The sequence below is a fragment of the Pectinophora gossypiella genome, chromosome 9, assembly GCF_024362695.1.
Source record: "Pectinophora gossypiella chromosome 9, ilPecGoss1.1, whole genome shotgun sequence".
Taxonomy (NCBI): Eukaryota; Metazoa; Arthropoda; class Insecta; order Lepidoptera; family Gelechiidae; genus Pectinophora; species Pectinophora gossypiella.
In genome coordinates, this window is record NC_065412.1 from 1787795 (window position 1) to 1805613 (window position 17819).

A 17819-nucleotide genomic window follows, 5' to 3' on the forward strand; every position below is an offset into this window, starting at 1 on the left:
TACACACCCATTAAATTTATGGGTTTTATGTGGCCTCTAAGAAGTCTAATTCACTGGACACGGGAGTACCCCTGTAGATCCGAGGCTGCCAGCCAGTGTGGTCTCGTCTTTGTTAATTTGAGCACCGGCAGAATGTTGTACGGTCATGAGCATATGTATACAATTTGGTACCATGTCACATTAACTTTTTTGACAAATTGAACTGTAAGTCGCACTAAATGTCAAATATGTTAGTGCGACAGAGTCCTAAAGTGGGTACATTATATTGCTCATGACTGTACATATACGGATATAACTTAAAATAAAATTAGGAGATGTCTGCATAATCGGGGCTGTTATCTTTCTCTGATTGTGAGGGTTCGTCATATCTTATCGGTACAGAATTTTGCCATCGGAACAACGTCTCTTATATCTGAGACTACTTACATATTTTATCATAGTTAATGCCAAACAGTCTATTTTATTTTAAATTAGAACAAACCAGTTTAAACTAGTGCAAACTAGTTTTGTTTTAAGCTAGGCACCGACACGAATACAGATTTAAAGCCGTCTAAAATATGATGAGCATATTGTCATTCTAATTTGGAACCTGTTGTTGAAAGCACTAGGTGAAAGGTGCAGTTGACGACCACTTTGACCGCTACAAGGGGCATTGGCCTTTGCTTATTGCAATTTGTCTTCGAAGGTGAAATATCTATAAACAACATTAGTCTGTCTATGTACCAGGATACTAGTCCAAGATGATGCATGATCATCGGTAATATAGTAGTTTCGAATTAGTCAAATCAGCTTCTTTTTATTAAACGTTAAAACACGAAATTCCTATGGAATTTGTATGAAAAAACAGCTTGTGACGTCATAGAAAAACGTAACAAAATGTCATTCTAATTATTATTTTTTTCTTTATTAAAGTTCATAAATAAGTTAAATAGAAAAAAGAAAAGTTTTTTGTCAATCTGTCTTTATTTAGTAATCGGAAGTTCATAATTTATTTTTCATCTAGAAAACTACCCAATTGGGTAGAGTGAGTAGAGTAATAGATCTAAAACTATGTAACAAAAACTTTTTTCTATCTATTTAACTTACTTTTTAATCAAGAAAAACGTAATAATAGGTCCCGACATTTCATCACGTTTTTCTATGTCGTTACAAGTTGCTTTTTCATACAAGTCCAATAGTAATTTCGTGTTTTGACGTTTAATAAAAAGTAATTGATTTGACTAGTTGGAAACTAGCCTATTACGATGTGAACTTTTTATTTTATTTTTTGATCACGTTATTTTCATACACATTACAATGTTATCTTATCCATATCTAATCCGTCTATTAGGCTGGTCTGCCGTATACCTACGACTGAAGTTCTTAAAATCTCAGAACTAATCAAAAGTCGATTATTTTCAATGTAGGATAGCTAGAGAACACTTACCTATAAACTGCCTATATACGTCCCACTACTGGGCACAGGCCTCCCCTCAATCAACCGGAGGGGGTATGGAGCATACTCCACCACGCTGCTCCACTGCGGGTTGGTGGAGAGAGAACACTTACTACATTGAAAATCAAGATTTTATTAATTTTCTTCTTCTAAACCTTTCTAAACCAAAGCGGGTATACTTAGTAATTACAAACATACACATTCATATACTCATGCACGCAATCCCCAATTGGGTGGGCAGAGTAACCAAGAAAGCGCGTACAGTTAGTCTTCTTCTATCGTGTGGGTTGTGAGGTGGATTACCAACATCATCAACCCTGGTGTCAGGGAACTATTGAGCCGCCAAAGGCCCCTGGCTTGACTCAAGTAACGACTACGTACTTACATCAGTAAGTAGTAATCGGGACCAACGGCTTAACGCGCCTTTCGAACCACGCATCATCTTACTTTCGGGCAATCAGCGATCAGCTTCAGCTGATCAGTGATCAGCTTCTAATGTCCTAACCAAACTAGGGATCACAAAGTGATTTTTGTGATATGACCCCACCGTTGTTGACCCTTACATGTTGTTTCACTTTCACGTTTTTAAAATTATCTGCGTTTATCACTTAGTTTCAGATGAGATAAAAAATACAGTATTACATATCCTCCTTTTCCACAACATTTAAAGATAAAAATCAGTTTCAAATAGGACACGATTATCAATTGTGTAATCTTTAATACGTATATTTGAATAATTGATAATTTGAATAATTGATAATATTTGTCGATTACATTTCGTAATTTTGATAATTGACGATTATAATGTCGCAACGAAAAACCTCTACAACTTGTTCCGGTACTTATCAATAATACGTAAACTTCTTTCAAGGACATTTATTTAAAAGAAACATTGACATAACGTGAATCAAACAAAATCACAGAAGTAGAGCAAGTGACAATGAATAAAGAATTACTAGCAATAAAAAAACTAATTAAGCACGTAGTCTGCAAATGTATGCGCCAGCGTACATTAAAATATTGTTGTTGGCCAAGCATAACACTCCTGCACTCACGCCCATTCAGCCTTTATATCTCAATTGTATCCGTTTTTGCTTCGTCATCTTCTTCTTCTTCTTCTACAGCTTCTTGCTTAGCCTCTTCCTTCTTTTCCAAGAAGTAGGTTACTAGATCATTATGCTGTGGGAACATGTCTTCTAACTCTCGAACGCATTCTTCCAATTTGTCGAACTGTTCCAGCTCTTTGTATGCTTTAGCTCGGTACAGCCGTGCCTTGAAGCTCTTCTCATTGATACGTTCAGCCCAGTGGCAGTCCTCGAATACCTGCCAAAAATAAGGAGACTGATTGGTCAAATATATTTTTCTTTACTGGGATAGAACTAGATCTGAGAGGCTGAAGCACATTAGCACATTGAAGCATTTCATCTAAAATGCAATATTCCAATTCCAAATTTGCGCAACAAATGTCAAAATCGAAAACGCAATATTGCTTTTTAGATTAATAATTGCTCCGATGTGGCCTTTTTAAACCTCCTGATCTAATGTCACTTCGTCAGGTACGGTCGAAAGCGTACCCATTTTATCCATCCTAGCCGTTAACGGGTTGTATAAAATAGCCAAGCGTACTCAGAAAGCAGAACTCTGAACAAACAACGTCGCAGAATTTATATTTGAATTTGCTAATCCGTCCCTTGCATGTATGCCGCTTACTCATTCGCTGAAGGGTTTGTAGATGTAACGGGAAGTTGTGAATGCCATCCGAGACATGTCTACAAATAGTTACGAGAATAAAACATATCCTGAAGGAATTGACAGGCACATTTTTCAGAAGCGACTGTCATGCTGAGCTTTCAAGTTTGAGGGAAAACCAGAACGGATTAAAATCTCAAATATTTTTTGAAAATAATGCTAACAATGGAAGATCAGTCCACGGACATAGCATAAGCGAAATCTTTGAACACAACCTTCCTTTGTTTATTGATCCCCGCCTGTTATCTCTCACCTATCACCTTCATTAACTGTAGGTATGCTAAAAATATAATGATGTCGTAACAGCCAAGTTTTGTTTGTATTATTTAAGACAATATTTTCTCAGATTTCAACTTAGTTTGAAATATGCTTATGTTTAGTAATTAAAGTACAACTTAAGACCATATTCAGGTACATTTGTCTCTTCTGACGATGGCAAGTTAAATTCCATGTATCTTTTTTCAATTTCCAGTTTTATTTTTTTTTATTATTCTTTTCATCGACACATAGAAAAAGAAGATTTTTGAGCGTATTTTAGGTGAGTTACTGTAAGATGCAATTATACAAAGACGATGTAAATGCAACGGTCTTCCCCGTCGTGGTAGTAATACTTTATATCGCAAGTTTATACTGTAACTTTTATAAAGTAACGAGAAACGATAAAACATATTTACTCGCTGGAGTGATACCCCCAGTAGACAACGGCGTAGCTAAATAAAGTCGCGGTGAGCACAATGCTAATATAGAATAGTGGCGAGTTGAGTGGACGTGCACTCGTCCGATAAGCGCGCACGCACGTCATCACAGGACAAAAACAAACGCCATGGTTCACCAGACGACTGGGAAAGTGAACTTTATTGTTTACATCGTTGTCCTGTTATTTTAGTTTTAATAACGTTATATCTACACCCGTAAGGGGAAAGAAAGTCATAAATTGTGACTTTCACATAAAAAGTCACAAAGAAAGTCATAAATTGTGACATAAGTGGTTCATTGGTAATGGTTGGATGATTTACGTCTAGACAAACAAAGGATTGTCTAGATAAAAATCTAGAAATAAATTAGGATGAGTTTACAGTATGATTAGAATGACAGCAATCATGATAGTGCAATAATGTTGCCGGCCAGACAGGCAGTCGCTTCTGTAAAAAACCGGACCTGTCAAATCTTTAGGTTAGGTAAGCGGACTCTGTGACAGCGGGGTAACGCTAGGGAGATGATGGTGACGATTATAATAACAGCAGCAGGGACTGCACGCAAACCGAGCCGCGCGAGGCGCGGCGCGGATTAGGTATCACAACTTGAAGGTTTTAGTAGTCCTAATGTAAAGGAAATTGAGCAATATAATAGGCATGTTAAGCCGTTGGTCCCGATTACTACTTACTGATGTAAGTAAGTAGGCATTACATGAGCAATGTCAGGGGCCTTTGGCGGCTCAATAGTAACCCTGACACCAGGTTTGATGAGGTTGGTACTCCACCTCACAACCCACACGATAGAAGAAGAAGTACAAGACAGAAATTGAATAGCCAATTCATGTATTATGTATCGCAGCCAATGAAACGAACACTATACATTATTCAGATCAAGTTCATTTCACTAACAATATTCAATAATTAATAATACCACTATTATATTGGCGATAAAACGCGATAAGCGGTCATCGATGACTCATTTCATTATTTCATTTGTTGATTAATTATACTCTCTTTCGCTTATAAATTGGTGACATTATCTTAATTATTAATTTGATTGAAGGAGGTAAGAAACATGAATACGTTCAGCTGGGCGGTTAAAATGGTCGCATCGAAGCAATTCATCTAAGAAAGCAATATTGCTATTTGACATTTGTTTGCATTGCGCACTTACTTTTATTTGGTTATTAAGGTATGAATGCATGGGATTAACTGTCTGAGAACTGATATTAGGCAGCTAAATTACTCAATTGTATACCAATATTTTATATATATATATTTTTTAAAGAACGTCTAGTGCCGAGGTGTGCCGAGGTTTTTCTTGCAGCTTCTTTTCCCCGGCTATACAGGTTGTGAAAAGCTGCAGTATATTTAGGCAGATGAGACGTTCGTTATGAAAAATTGACGATTCAAAGTGTAACAATGTTACCTACTGAATAAAGATATTTTTGAATTTGAATTTTATATCAAATGTTAAATAGCTATATTGCTTTCTTAGATGAAATGCTTCGATGTGGCAATTTTAACCCTCCTGTTTATCGCCCACCAGTACGTTATATTGTAAAAGTCGGCTTAGAGAATGACGGGCTTTCCAGGCTCCGTTTACCAGAGGCAATATAGATAGCGCTGTACAGTTTTAACGTGATAATCACCTATTTTCTCAATACTCGGGTACATAATTATTCCAAAATACAATGTAATGGCAGAAGCATATATAAAATATTTGGATCACATTAGATATAGAATTATGTTGCTACCTATATTGCTTCACTTTATTTTGATCAATCAATCAAATATACTTTATTGCACACAACATACAAACAAATTTACACAAAAGAGAAAAAAAGAAAAAAAAAGAAGAGATTTTTTTTTTTGTTCAGAATAATGGGTGGAAGATGTACCTGGGTGTGATAAAAACGGTCATTATTTATACCCAAAACCAAAGATAAACGATGCATATGTCTGTTATCCATGAAATTTATAAGTTTAAAAAAAGAAATCTCTGTACAGTGCCATCTATATTGTTTTTGAGGAACGTAGCCTAGGAAGTTCTTCATTATGCGCATTTGCACATAATCCAGACCATTATAAAATGGGCGATTCGGCTGATTACCTAACACGATACATTTCGTCCTATCCTGTCCACCTGAGGACTTGGTATCAGAAATAACTGTGAGTAGATTTCGGATTACTTGCTCTGCTCACCGCATTAGATATCAAAGGCGTGAATTTAGTATACGTTGTTTTACTTGTAAGTTAAAAGTATTCATTGTCGCGACCTTTTATCGTCATCATCAGCCCATTAACGTCCCCACTGCTGGGGCACGGGCCTTCCCTATGGATGGATAGGGAGATCGGGCCTTAAACTATCACGCGGGCCCAGTGCGGATTGATGGTTATTTACGACTGCTAATGCAGCCGGGACCAACGGCTTAACGTGCCTTCCGAAGCACGGAGGAGCTCGAGATGTTTTTTTTTTGTGGTCACCCATCCTATGACCGGTCTTTGCGAAAGTTGCTTAACTTCAACAATCGCAGACCGAGCGCGACCTTTTATATTCTGTTGTTATTCTGATCATAGCCAATTGACTTGTAAACAAATTGTTTAACGAAATGTCTGTCACATGATACTCTCATGTTGTATGCGTGCGATCAATTACAACATCTTTAATTTTATTTAAACGAATGTTTTTGGTAATTTGTTTTGTTGTGGTAAATCTGTGATAACCGTGTTCGTATGAAGCGTCACGGGTTCAATTCCCGGGTCGGACTCTAAACTACTAAATTAGGCTTTATTAGTATTCATGTTCGTTCGACTATGAACTTCCCTTTTTTCGTACGCACACACATAAAATCACATGGGTCTTCTTCTATCGTGTGGGTTGTGAGGTAGATTCCCAACCCCATCAACCCTGGTGTCAGGGTTACTATTGAGCCGCCAAAGGCCCCTGACATGACTCATGTAACGACTACTTACTTACATCAGTAAGTAACCGGGTCCAACGACTTAACGTGCCTTCCGAAGCACGGATCGTCTTTCTTTCTTATCGGTTACCTATGATTATTGCTAATGTTAATTAGAACTCTATTAATACATTATCACGTTGCGTACATTAACGTACAATGTCAATATCGATAACATGTGCCAATAAGCCAAATGTCATAACTGTTTTATCTTATTTCCTCTTAATGCCCTAGACATACTTTGATATTGTACCGAGTAACTATTATTTTGACAATAATTATTATAATTATTGCAAATGTATATTATTATCTTCGTTGGGCCTTATACTACAAAGGTCAAAGGTCAATTTCCAATGTATATATTGGTGTTAGTGACATCGTAACGAATACTGAGGGGGATTATTCAGACCATGATTCTGAGTTAATATCAATCATCAATAAGAATCACGGTCTGAATCATCCCTCAAAGTTTTCGTTACGATGTCACAAACGCCCTGTACATGACTATTCATTATTATTGATGGGATATTTTTTACGAAACGGCAAAACGAAAATGTTCAATTGAATTTGTACGGAAATACAAAGACGTCACCGTCGAAGTGACGTCATCAACGAAAGCGGTCAACCATCATGCTTTTTGTTACTTAATTTGAAATTCGAAAATAAACTTAATTCGAAATTCGAAAATAAGTCGATAAGAAAATTGAGATTGATATTTGATCACCTTAGAGTTGCTTCTATTTCTAGATCAGCATTTCATAATAGGCTACTTGACAACTTAGTCAAATGAGATACTATTTACGAAACATCAAAGCGAAAGTTTTCTTTGGAGTTTGTATGGGAATACTGTCCTGTGACGTCATCAATAAAAGCGGTCAAACGTCGTACTCATTGTTACTTAATTCATAAATAAAATTCGAAAATATGTCGAAAAGTAAAATGAGATTGATTTTTGAACATCTTATACTGGCTTCTATTTCTAGATTAGCACTTTATAATTCATCTTTCACCTAGTCAAATACCCAATTTATCTTTGACCCAGTGAAATATCCATTTGAATCCTATTGACAATTATTCATATCTTTTTAATCTACTCCATTTCGGATTACAACGTCACTTCTATATTTTATATTTCTATTTTTACTTATTTTTCCTGTGCATAATTTTAATGACATTCTGTTAATATATAAATGCACATGATTATTATTTTTCCGTCACGATATTTAGTGTGCGTGTTAAAAAAATAACTAAACTGGTCGTTATTTTTTAATTACAGCTATCGACACTGCAAATGCATGTTTTTTAAAACTTTTTTAACTTATTGCCTACGGAAATTGAGGAACGTTCGAAATTCAAACTCGTTTTTGAAGGGTCGATGAACTTCGACGAATAAAAGTGAAATTTCACTTTTTTAAACCCCTCTCTTTGAAATTCTTGTAACAAAATGTTATTAAGGCATCTTAATAACCGTTATTTTGCTTTAACATTTTCCAGCTGTGGCTACAAATATTTTTGGCTCGGGCTCTAAACGGGAATTCGACTTTTATGAGTTTGAATTCATGTTTGGAACATAGATAATTGATATCACGTGGTTACCAGGATTTATACTTTGTGCCCCGGTAATGGCAATAGGGTTGCCACCTATTACATACACATACATAAACTCACGCCTATTTCCCACCGGGGTAAGCAGAGACTATAGAATTCCATTTGCTTCGATCCTGACACACTTCTCTTGCTTCCTCCACATTCATCAATCGCTTCATACACCCTCGCCGGTTCAGTGTAGATCGTACTAAACCTTTTCTAAGGACATCTCCAATCTAGGTCTTCTTCTGCCAGCACTACCATCAACTTTCGCTTTATATACGGCTTTCGCAATTGTATTATTCTTCATCCGCTCTACGTGTCCAAACCAACTTAACATTCCCATCTCAGTCACTATATCGTCTTTTACACCACATCTGTCTTATAACACCATTACACTGTTGTTGCCCTCTATGTAATAACATAGGATTTAAAAGCATAGCTGGTAAGAAAGGTGTGTATACTGTACACCACTGGCTACCCCATCGGGGTACAAGCGTGGACCTATGTTATGTTATAAGAAATATATTGTCCTTCGTTTCTCGTGCGTTATCAACTTATTGCCTACCAATGAGTGCTGACTATTGCCCTGGCCTAGGTCTGTGATAAATCTCCCTTATCATTTAAGTTTATGTAATGTAATTGTTCATTAATTACAAGTAATTCATAAGTATCACGTCATTCATTGGACTTCATTTGCGTACTCTAATTCATCTATTAATTGATTTACGTCGTATACCAATTGACATTATCCATAATTTATGTTATTACTTTTGTAATTGAAGTTATTGAAGATAGTATTTTAACTTTCTTTCAAGGTTCATTCATTTCTAAATAAAATAATAATCGGTACTTCGAAAGTGCCTAAACTCAGTAAAAAGTTGAATAGACAGCTTTGTCTTTCGAAAATACCCAGCAACTAACTACTCTACCAAATTAAAAATTCAGTGAAACCATCAACAGATCTTCATACTTTACCTTATCATAATTCCCCAGCTTAATATTGGTTAGGGCTCGGTCACAGTACAGCATGGCATCATCCCTGACATGTTCCATGGCCTTGTTGTAACAGGAGAGGGCTCGTTCATACTCCCCTCTACGGAAGGCCTTCGTTGCCATGGTTTTAAAGGTGTCTGCCTTCTCCCGACGGATCTTCCTTTCTGCAGCTCGCTTCTGAGCGTCTTTGCCCACTTCTCTCATCCATACTTCCTTGTCCATTTCGTCCTGGTATTAAAGATATAGGTAAGCATAGGATAAATAATACTACGTATAATAATAAACTTTTTATTATTATTATTGTATGTCTTTTTCATATCTCGGGCCTATGGAGGCCCGGACTTTTGGAAGGCGTGCGTGGGTTCGAACCCTGGTATCAGACTTGCACCAATGAGTTAGTTACCTAGGTGCAGTTTCCACTAACATCGTTGACTCGACCATTACGGACGGCGATACGGCTCACCACCTGTCACGTTGGTCTAACAGAAAGCTTGGTGGAGTGTGGGTACTTAGTTCTTGCGATGAATGCATTTTTTTTTTGACGTTGGGAAATGCGTTACGCATACCACGCTGCCCGGGGGGACGACGTGGTTATGTGGGACTCCCCGGGTGTCGCCACCTGGTATACTCACTAAAACCCAACGGTGTTCCTCTTTGCCGCCGTGTGGCGGGGATACGGGAACGCAATTGCACACAACCGCGTCCCCGCCGGCGGATGCCCTTTAGGGCCCAGCACCCATGGGAGCGCGTCAAGCGCCTCCCCCTCCACCGAGGACTGCCCGGAACACTTGGGGAGCCCTACAGCACGAGACCTATGTTGTGGACGGCGGTCCCCCGACCACCGTCCACAGGTCCCCATCAAGGCGGCGCTCGGTCGATCGCGACCAAGTGCGCCCGTCGCCGCCTTCCTGCGATGAATGCATCTCTGATAACCCCAATTGGGATAAGTCGTGAGGTTAGATGGTATGTTATGTTAAAACAACTGATACTCCATGTTGTTTTATTGATCGCAGATTGTTTTTAGACATATAGACTAGACGTTGATTGATCAAGTAATTTGGGTAGTGCTGGTCACTCATTAAAATTGAACACGACGGTACCGTCCTTAGGTACTGTCATTTGACAAGGTTGCGACGTTTGAACTAGAGTCCTATTTCATTTGAATATGGTTTCAGTTTACCTTATTCAAGTTGAGTAATGAAGAAATTGTAAGCGAGTAGGAAAATTCCGCTTTAATACTTTTGAACCTGAATATTAAACTCCGTAACTGGTCATTTTTTATGTATATAATATACTATACATGTACTTATTACGTCAAACAAATAAAAAATGGAAGGCAAAACTAGCATACGGCGCGACAAAAAATGTACCTAACCATTTAGGTGTCATGATCACATAATAGGCTATCGCACATAACATAAAATTGCGTCACGCCTCTGTTCCCTAGTAGATGGAGGTATTTAGGCATTGTTGAGACTCCTATTCTAGCCGTAGGTCACTGGCTCGACAATGCACGCACACAAACTGCAACTCCACACTCGCCCTCGGCTCACGTGACACAGACGTTTGTTCATTTACGCGCGAAAACACTAGACAATGTATGTACGTCTTTATCGGTGATCCCATGCTCAGAACATGGGGGTGAAAATTGCCACATCGAAACAATTCATCTAAAAAAGCAATATAATGTACCCACTTTAGGACTCTCTCGCACTAACATATTTGACATTTAGTGAGACTTACAGTTCAATTAGTCAAAAAAGTTAATGTGACTTGGTACCACAGTGTACATATTAATGCTCGTGACCGTACATAACATACGCTCAAGACTATATCCCAATTGGGGTAGTCAAAAGAGCATCAATAGCAAGATGAACTAAGTACCCACACCTCACCGAGCTTTCTTTTAGACCAACGTGATAGGTGGTGAGCCGTATCACATTTGCGCATATAAAAGTAAGTGCGCAATACAAACAAATGTCAAAATGCAATATTGTTTTATTAAATGAATTGCTTCGATGTGGCATTTTTAACTCCCCAGAAAGTCCCTCGTAATTTAGGGGGCGAATCTATTGCCATTGCCCGGCCTGAAACCTGGAAACAACGTGATATCAATTATGTACGATCCAAATATGAACTCAAACTCTAATGGATGGAAATCTAAGTAGGTAGGTATTTGAATGACCTTTCTGAATATTCGTACATTTGCCTTGAGGCAATCAGGCATGATGCGAGTTCCGTGATGGTTCCGTTATGTTATACCTAATACGGGTTTGTGCAATTCCGCCAAGTGACGCAAATTGCCGCAAAACTAAGGGCCTAAAAAGCCACTTTTGATATATCATAATTCCTATTATGAATTAAATTGCAAATCCTAAAATGGCCACTTATGGATTTTCATATTTCAATTCATATTACGATTCATAATATGAATTCCCAATTTTTACACTTTTCTATGGAAAGTCGTACAATCTTGCAATCTGATTCAGCAGATGAATTGAATTGTTGCAGATCCTCTTAAGAATGCGACCATTTTACCAAAAATAGCGACGTGTATTCTATAAATTTTATGCGTGTCGATTACTCGTCCCTTTCATTTTCGGTGGATAAGAAAATTACAGGTATAACTTAAAATAAACTTAGATGATGTGTACTGGAGTCGGCACCAATATCTATCTATATCTATTATTATAGTATTGTATTAGTACAAAATGCATTCGGGTTTTTTTCATATAACTAAAGGCTGAAACTGTCGACTGGAACGTTACGTAATCGTGTTACGTATACTTCACGCATTATTTCCGCCATATTGTCAATTGTTCGTTGTTCTGAAAGTAATTTTCTTTCAGTAATCATTGTTATTTAACGCTGTTGAAAGGCAAAGGAAAAAACGGCTTAGTGAAGTGTGGGAATTAAAGGTTTACATTCTCACGTAATACGGTCTTAATCCTTCTCTTATTGTTTGTCACCTGACATGTGTACTGTGGAGCTGTAAGCATTCCGTAATAAATAAAAAAACTGATTTTTTTTTCGTTTGGCGCCGCTTACGGGTGTGTCCAGGCTGTTCCCTAAAAAATATAGATGGCGGTGATAATTGACTATTTTCTCATTCCTCGGGGTACATAATTATTTAAAAATATAATGTAATGTAATGGCAGAGGCGTAAATATAAAAATAATTGTGAGATAGAAATAAAAGCTTGGCAAATCAGCTCCACACAGTTTATTGTATTCTTGTTACATTCACAATTATTATCGTTTCGTCATTCCGGGAAAAAGTGTAAGTCACACCACTCATAGACTAATCTAGAATATTGCCATAGACATAAAAAAAATATCATAGACCTCTTTCTTCAGGTATACGATGCGTTTCGTGAAATTTTAAAATCCAACATAATTATTACTTGGTATTTGGATCAGATACGTATAGAATTATGTTGCTACCTATCTTCTATCGTGTGGGTTGTGAGGTAGATTATCAACCCCATCAACCCTGGTGTCATGATTACTATTGAGCCGCCAAAGGCCCCTGACATGACTCATGGAACTTGTATTGCTTCACTTTATTTGATCAGAATAATAATGGATGGAAGATGCATTGTACCTGGGTATAATAACAAAGGTAATAATTTATATTAAAAAACAAAGATAAAAGTTGCTTATGTCTGTTATCCATAAAATTAAATTTTATTAAATTAAATTAGAGGTAATTCAAATTCTATTTTTTTTTTCAAAATTCAAAAATAACTTTTAGAATAGTCATTTTTTAAATAACGAACGTCTCATCCGCCTAAAACTACTGCAGCTTCTCACAGCCTGTGTAGTCGGGGAAAAGAAGCTGCAAGAAAAACCTCGACACAGGGCACTAGACGTTCTTTAAAAAAAAAACATAAAATACTGTTTAGTAATTTGGCTGCTAGCTCCTGTAGACAGAGGCGCATATATCGCAAGTTGAACTAAGCACCCACACCTCACCGAGCTTTCTGTTAGACCAAATCATCACGAATTCTAATGCTATTACACTCTCAAGCCCAATAAGTGACCCGAGACGGTAGCCTTGAGCGTGTAATGGACACTATAGATAGCGTGTATATAGAACTGTTTATTTATAAAGGTACAACGAGCCAAATTGCTTTCACTGATAAAATACACTACGCATTCTTAATAGCATGCGCTGAACAATTAATGTGTTCACAGGTATTGTCATAGCATACCTAAAGAGCTATGTTATGATGTTCGCCACGAGATCTCTGCCGTTCCTATTTCATGACGCACGTATGAAAATATTGAACGAGTATCGATAAACATGAAGTGTAGACGTTTATATATGCACATAATGTAATATATAAAGCGGACTATTCGAGTGTTTGATATTATAATAAAACTTTTTATATACAGTGGGTTAGTAACACCGTATTGAATACTGAGGGATTTAGGTCATGATTGTGAGTTAATATCAAGAAGAATTTTCCGTCAATTCATGATTGTTTCATCCCCTCAATCAACTGGAAGTGGTATGGAGTATATACTCTACCACGCTGCTCCACTGCGGGTTGGTGGAGATGTTTTTTACGGCTAATAGCCGGGATCAACGGCTTAATGTGCCGTGTGGAGCGCGGAATCTTACTTTTTCGGATAATCAGATGATTCAAGCCTGCAATGTCCTTACCAAAAGACAGTCTCACAAAGTGATTTCGACAATGCTTCCATTGGGAATTGATCGCGTCCAAGCAGACCTAGCAGTGGGACGTATATAGGCTGATTAAGTTTAAATTTTATACTTTTGCGTCGGAAAATTCCACTTGATATTAACCCATAATCATGAGCTGAATCATCCCCCTCAATATTAGTTACGGTGTCACTAACACCCTGTATACATAGTGTGATAAGTGTGGCACTGGCATCGTTGGTTTAAACGCATTGCGGTATTCGAAAAAAAAAAACGAATGCCAACAAGTTTTCTACCTACTTATCTTATACAAATAAGTGTTTAAGTAACATAAAAGTGGGTTAATTTGATATTTTTTTGTTGGTTATTTATTTTTATGTTACTATTTAGGGATTAAGGAAAGTGGTTCTCTTTTGAACAGGGCTCTCTCATCCGGAAGACAAGTGCGGGTACGTAGTAAATTGTAAGGAAAAGTGTCATAATTATAACGTAGCAAATGCGTTGTTCTATTCTTCGATGAATTATCAATGATATAGAGGTCAAAATTTATTTACGTACGATTTTTTTGTGTTCGATCTACTCTGAACCGGCGCGCGTGTATGAAACGTATGACAAATTTGCAGGAAGCAAGAGAATTGTGTCAGGATCGAAGCAAATGGAATACAAATGCAAATGGAACATAGTCTCTTCTTACCCCGGTGGCAAATAGGCGTGAGTTTATGTATGTATGACTTTTTTATGATTCTACGTCACAATAATACATAAACGTAGCCATGAGTAAGATTAACTGATATCGTCATAATATCGCGTAATCTTTGTGATATTTCCCACGTGTTCATACGTCTATCGCTAATCGACTCGTGCGCATACACTAAATAACTAGTATTACACATCGCAATTGATATATATTAGGAGTACTAAAGGGTGATAACCCACATTCGCTTATTGTCACGTGCGTACGTTGTGATTCTTATCGGGGTGGGCAGTACCACAATACATCTTGACACACTTAGTATTGAAGTCCTATCTCTATCTTCTCACTGTTGGTACAGAACGGACACTCCATACAAAAAAAACTCATTCTTATCGTGTGCCGCTTTACCGCGCGAGCGCCAGCTCTACGTTGCCACAAATCAGGTAGCTAATAGTTACTATGTAAGCTTTATTTTAGTCCTAGTGGTTAACCACCATTTTAAAACTAAAGAACACCCCGGACACTTCATACAAAACACTTTGTTTTACACAGATACTATACACTGACGTTATAGTACGCGCGCATCTGTGTGTGTGATGTCTGACGCCCATACAATTAGACTAAAGTAAAACCGAGGCGGGGGTGAGGTAAACCTAGCTCGGCCGCTGGTGGGGAGCGGAGAGTTACCGTTCTATACGCAGTATTATTCTTTACGCTGTTTGTTCTAAACATTCTTATTAGTTTATACAATCATCATATCTCTACCTACGTTTATCTTATTCTTATTATAAATGAAATGCCACTCTCCAAGTTAACAAAAGCGTGACATCAGTATAATAAAATTATTTTCAGTTATGTAAGTATAAGAAGAATCACTATGATGAAACATGCTTCTTAGCTTTTGTTTCCTTAAAAATATAACAGGCAAAGCAGGCAGGCTTTATCACGAGGAAAATTACACATACTAATTGCTCAATTTATTAAACAAAGTTCTCCTAGTCAACAAAGTTATGTAACTCAGCATTTTCCTCACCGTGTCCTTGGTATCCAGGGATTTGAACGCTTGCTGGTTGATCACGGTCCGGTTGGTCTTCACAGTCATCTTGACGTTATCTTCATCGATCACTTTCCCTTCAAGGTACTGGTCTGCCAGGATCTTGGCCGCTTCAGCCTTCGCCTTGTCACCGCTGGCCATGTCGCGGACGAGGGTCCCGACTTCGCCGATGCGTTTGACAAAGTTGTTCCATTCCTCATTCAGCTCGGCCTTCTTCGGATCATTGAGCACTGCATGCATCACTTGCTTTTTGAAACTCATCGTGATATTAATCTTTTTATGAGCTCGCGTTTGTTTACCAAAATTGACTTGACAACATAAACAGAACGGTTGTCATGGCAACGGGCTCGTTTGTTTCTTTATTTCTGTTGGTAACATGTTTGCCAGTGCGCGTTGTTATTTAAAGAGTCCGCATTCACTTCCTTGTGGATTCTCTAATAATAGCGAAGAGATTTCAGTCTTGCGTGTTCGTAAATGCGAGTAAAAGTTTTAATCTTTTCTAAGATACTGTTCCGTTCACGATTGCATCGTCACGTAAGATTCTTTATAGATATAGGCTATCTTTTAAAAAAATCTAAGAAAAAATACGTTTTTGTTCTTAGGTTTCATCAGACATAGATAGATACACCTACATACACATAGACACAATAGAAGACAACAATCGGTAGAGCTCCCAAATGTAAATATTGGCACCCGGCCTAATTGTAAAATGAAGCTGTATTTTTATGCACAATGAAATCTTATGACATTGTATGAAAATAAAACAAAAATAACTTCACGCCTCCAACCCTGCCGGGGCAGACGACGCGAAAGTTACACGCGGTGACAACGCGAATTGTCAGATAATCTATCTACTCAGCCTGTATCTACACACTGCTGGGTGTAGGCTTCCTCTCTTCCACGCCATCCTTTCCGGTCCTGTGCAAGTCTCAGCTTTCCGGCATACCTTACAATGTCATCCGACCACCGGGCTGGTGGTCTGCCTCGATATCGCATAATAAATAAATAAATCTTTATTTCAAGTAACCATTGACTCATATGTGTTAGTAAATGATTTATTTCTAATGTTAGTTTTTTTTTTCCAATTTATTTTATTCAAAGCAAGTAGAATTAATTATAATCTTAAAGTAAAATTATTATTACTAAAAAAATCATCAAAATAAAAAAAAATAATAAATTAATAATAATATATTATTAATAATAATCTATTATTATTATTGTATGTCTTTTTCATATCTCGGGCTTATGGAGGCCCGGACTTTTGGAAGGCGTGCGTGGGGCCGAAGCCAACATGTAGAGGCCTTATATTATTATTATTTCTAATGTTAGTATAAAATAAAAATAACACACAATATCAAAAGCATACCATCCCTTGGCCACCATTCAGTAACAGCCTTAGTCCATCTGTTGTCTTCCCCTCTTGCTAAGTGTCCTGCCCATCTTCACTTAAGCCAGATAATACTTCAACTTTTTTTTTCAATTTATTTATTCAAAAAAATATACACTGCAGTTTTACAAAAAATACGTTTCGCCAAACTGCAAAACAGTTTGTTGGCGAGAACTAAATTAAAACTAAATCCACATCGAAACAAATGGGAATACGTGGTAGTATCTATACGCCTAGGTTTATGTACCTATGTAACCTCCGGTTGATTGAGGGGAGCCATGTGCCCAGTAGTGGGGCGTATATAGGATGTTTTTGTATGTATGGACACGAGCATTAATATGTATACACTTTGGTACCATGTCACATTAACTTTTTTGACCAATTGAACTGTATGTCTCACTAAATGTCAAATATGTTAGTGCGACAGAGTCCTAAAGTGGGTACATTATATTGCTCATGACTGTATGTCAAACGAAACCCAACTCTCACGGCCGCGGTCGGCACAGTTTTAAAAACATTTTTTGAATCGTTATTCAATTTTGTTATTGAGATTTTCAGTTTTTTCTGCAGTTTATTTTTTGTCTTAAAATT

General features: G+C 37.5%; 1 protein-coding gene across 1 annotated transcript in view; it reads left to right on the forward strand.

Annotated features, from left to right (window-relative positions):
- The window catches only part of LOC126369388 (protein Lilipod), a 50558-nt gene that overhangs the window by 12172 nt on the left and 20567 nt on the right, over positions 1-17819 (forward strand). The gene's annotated exons all lie outside the window — the stretch shown is intronic.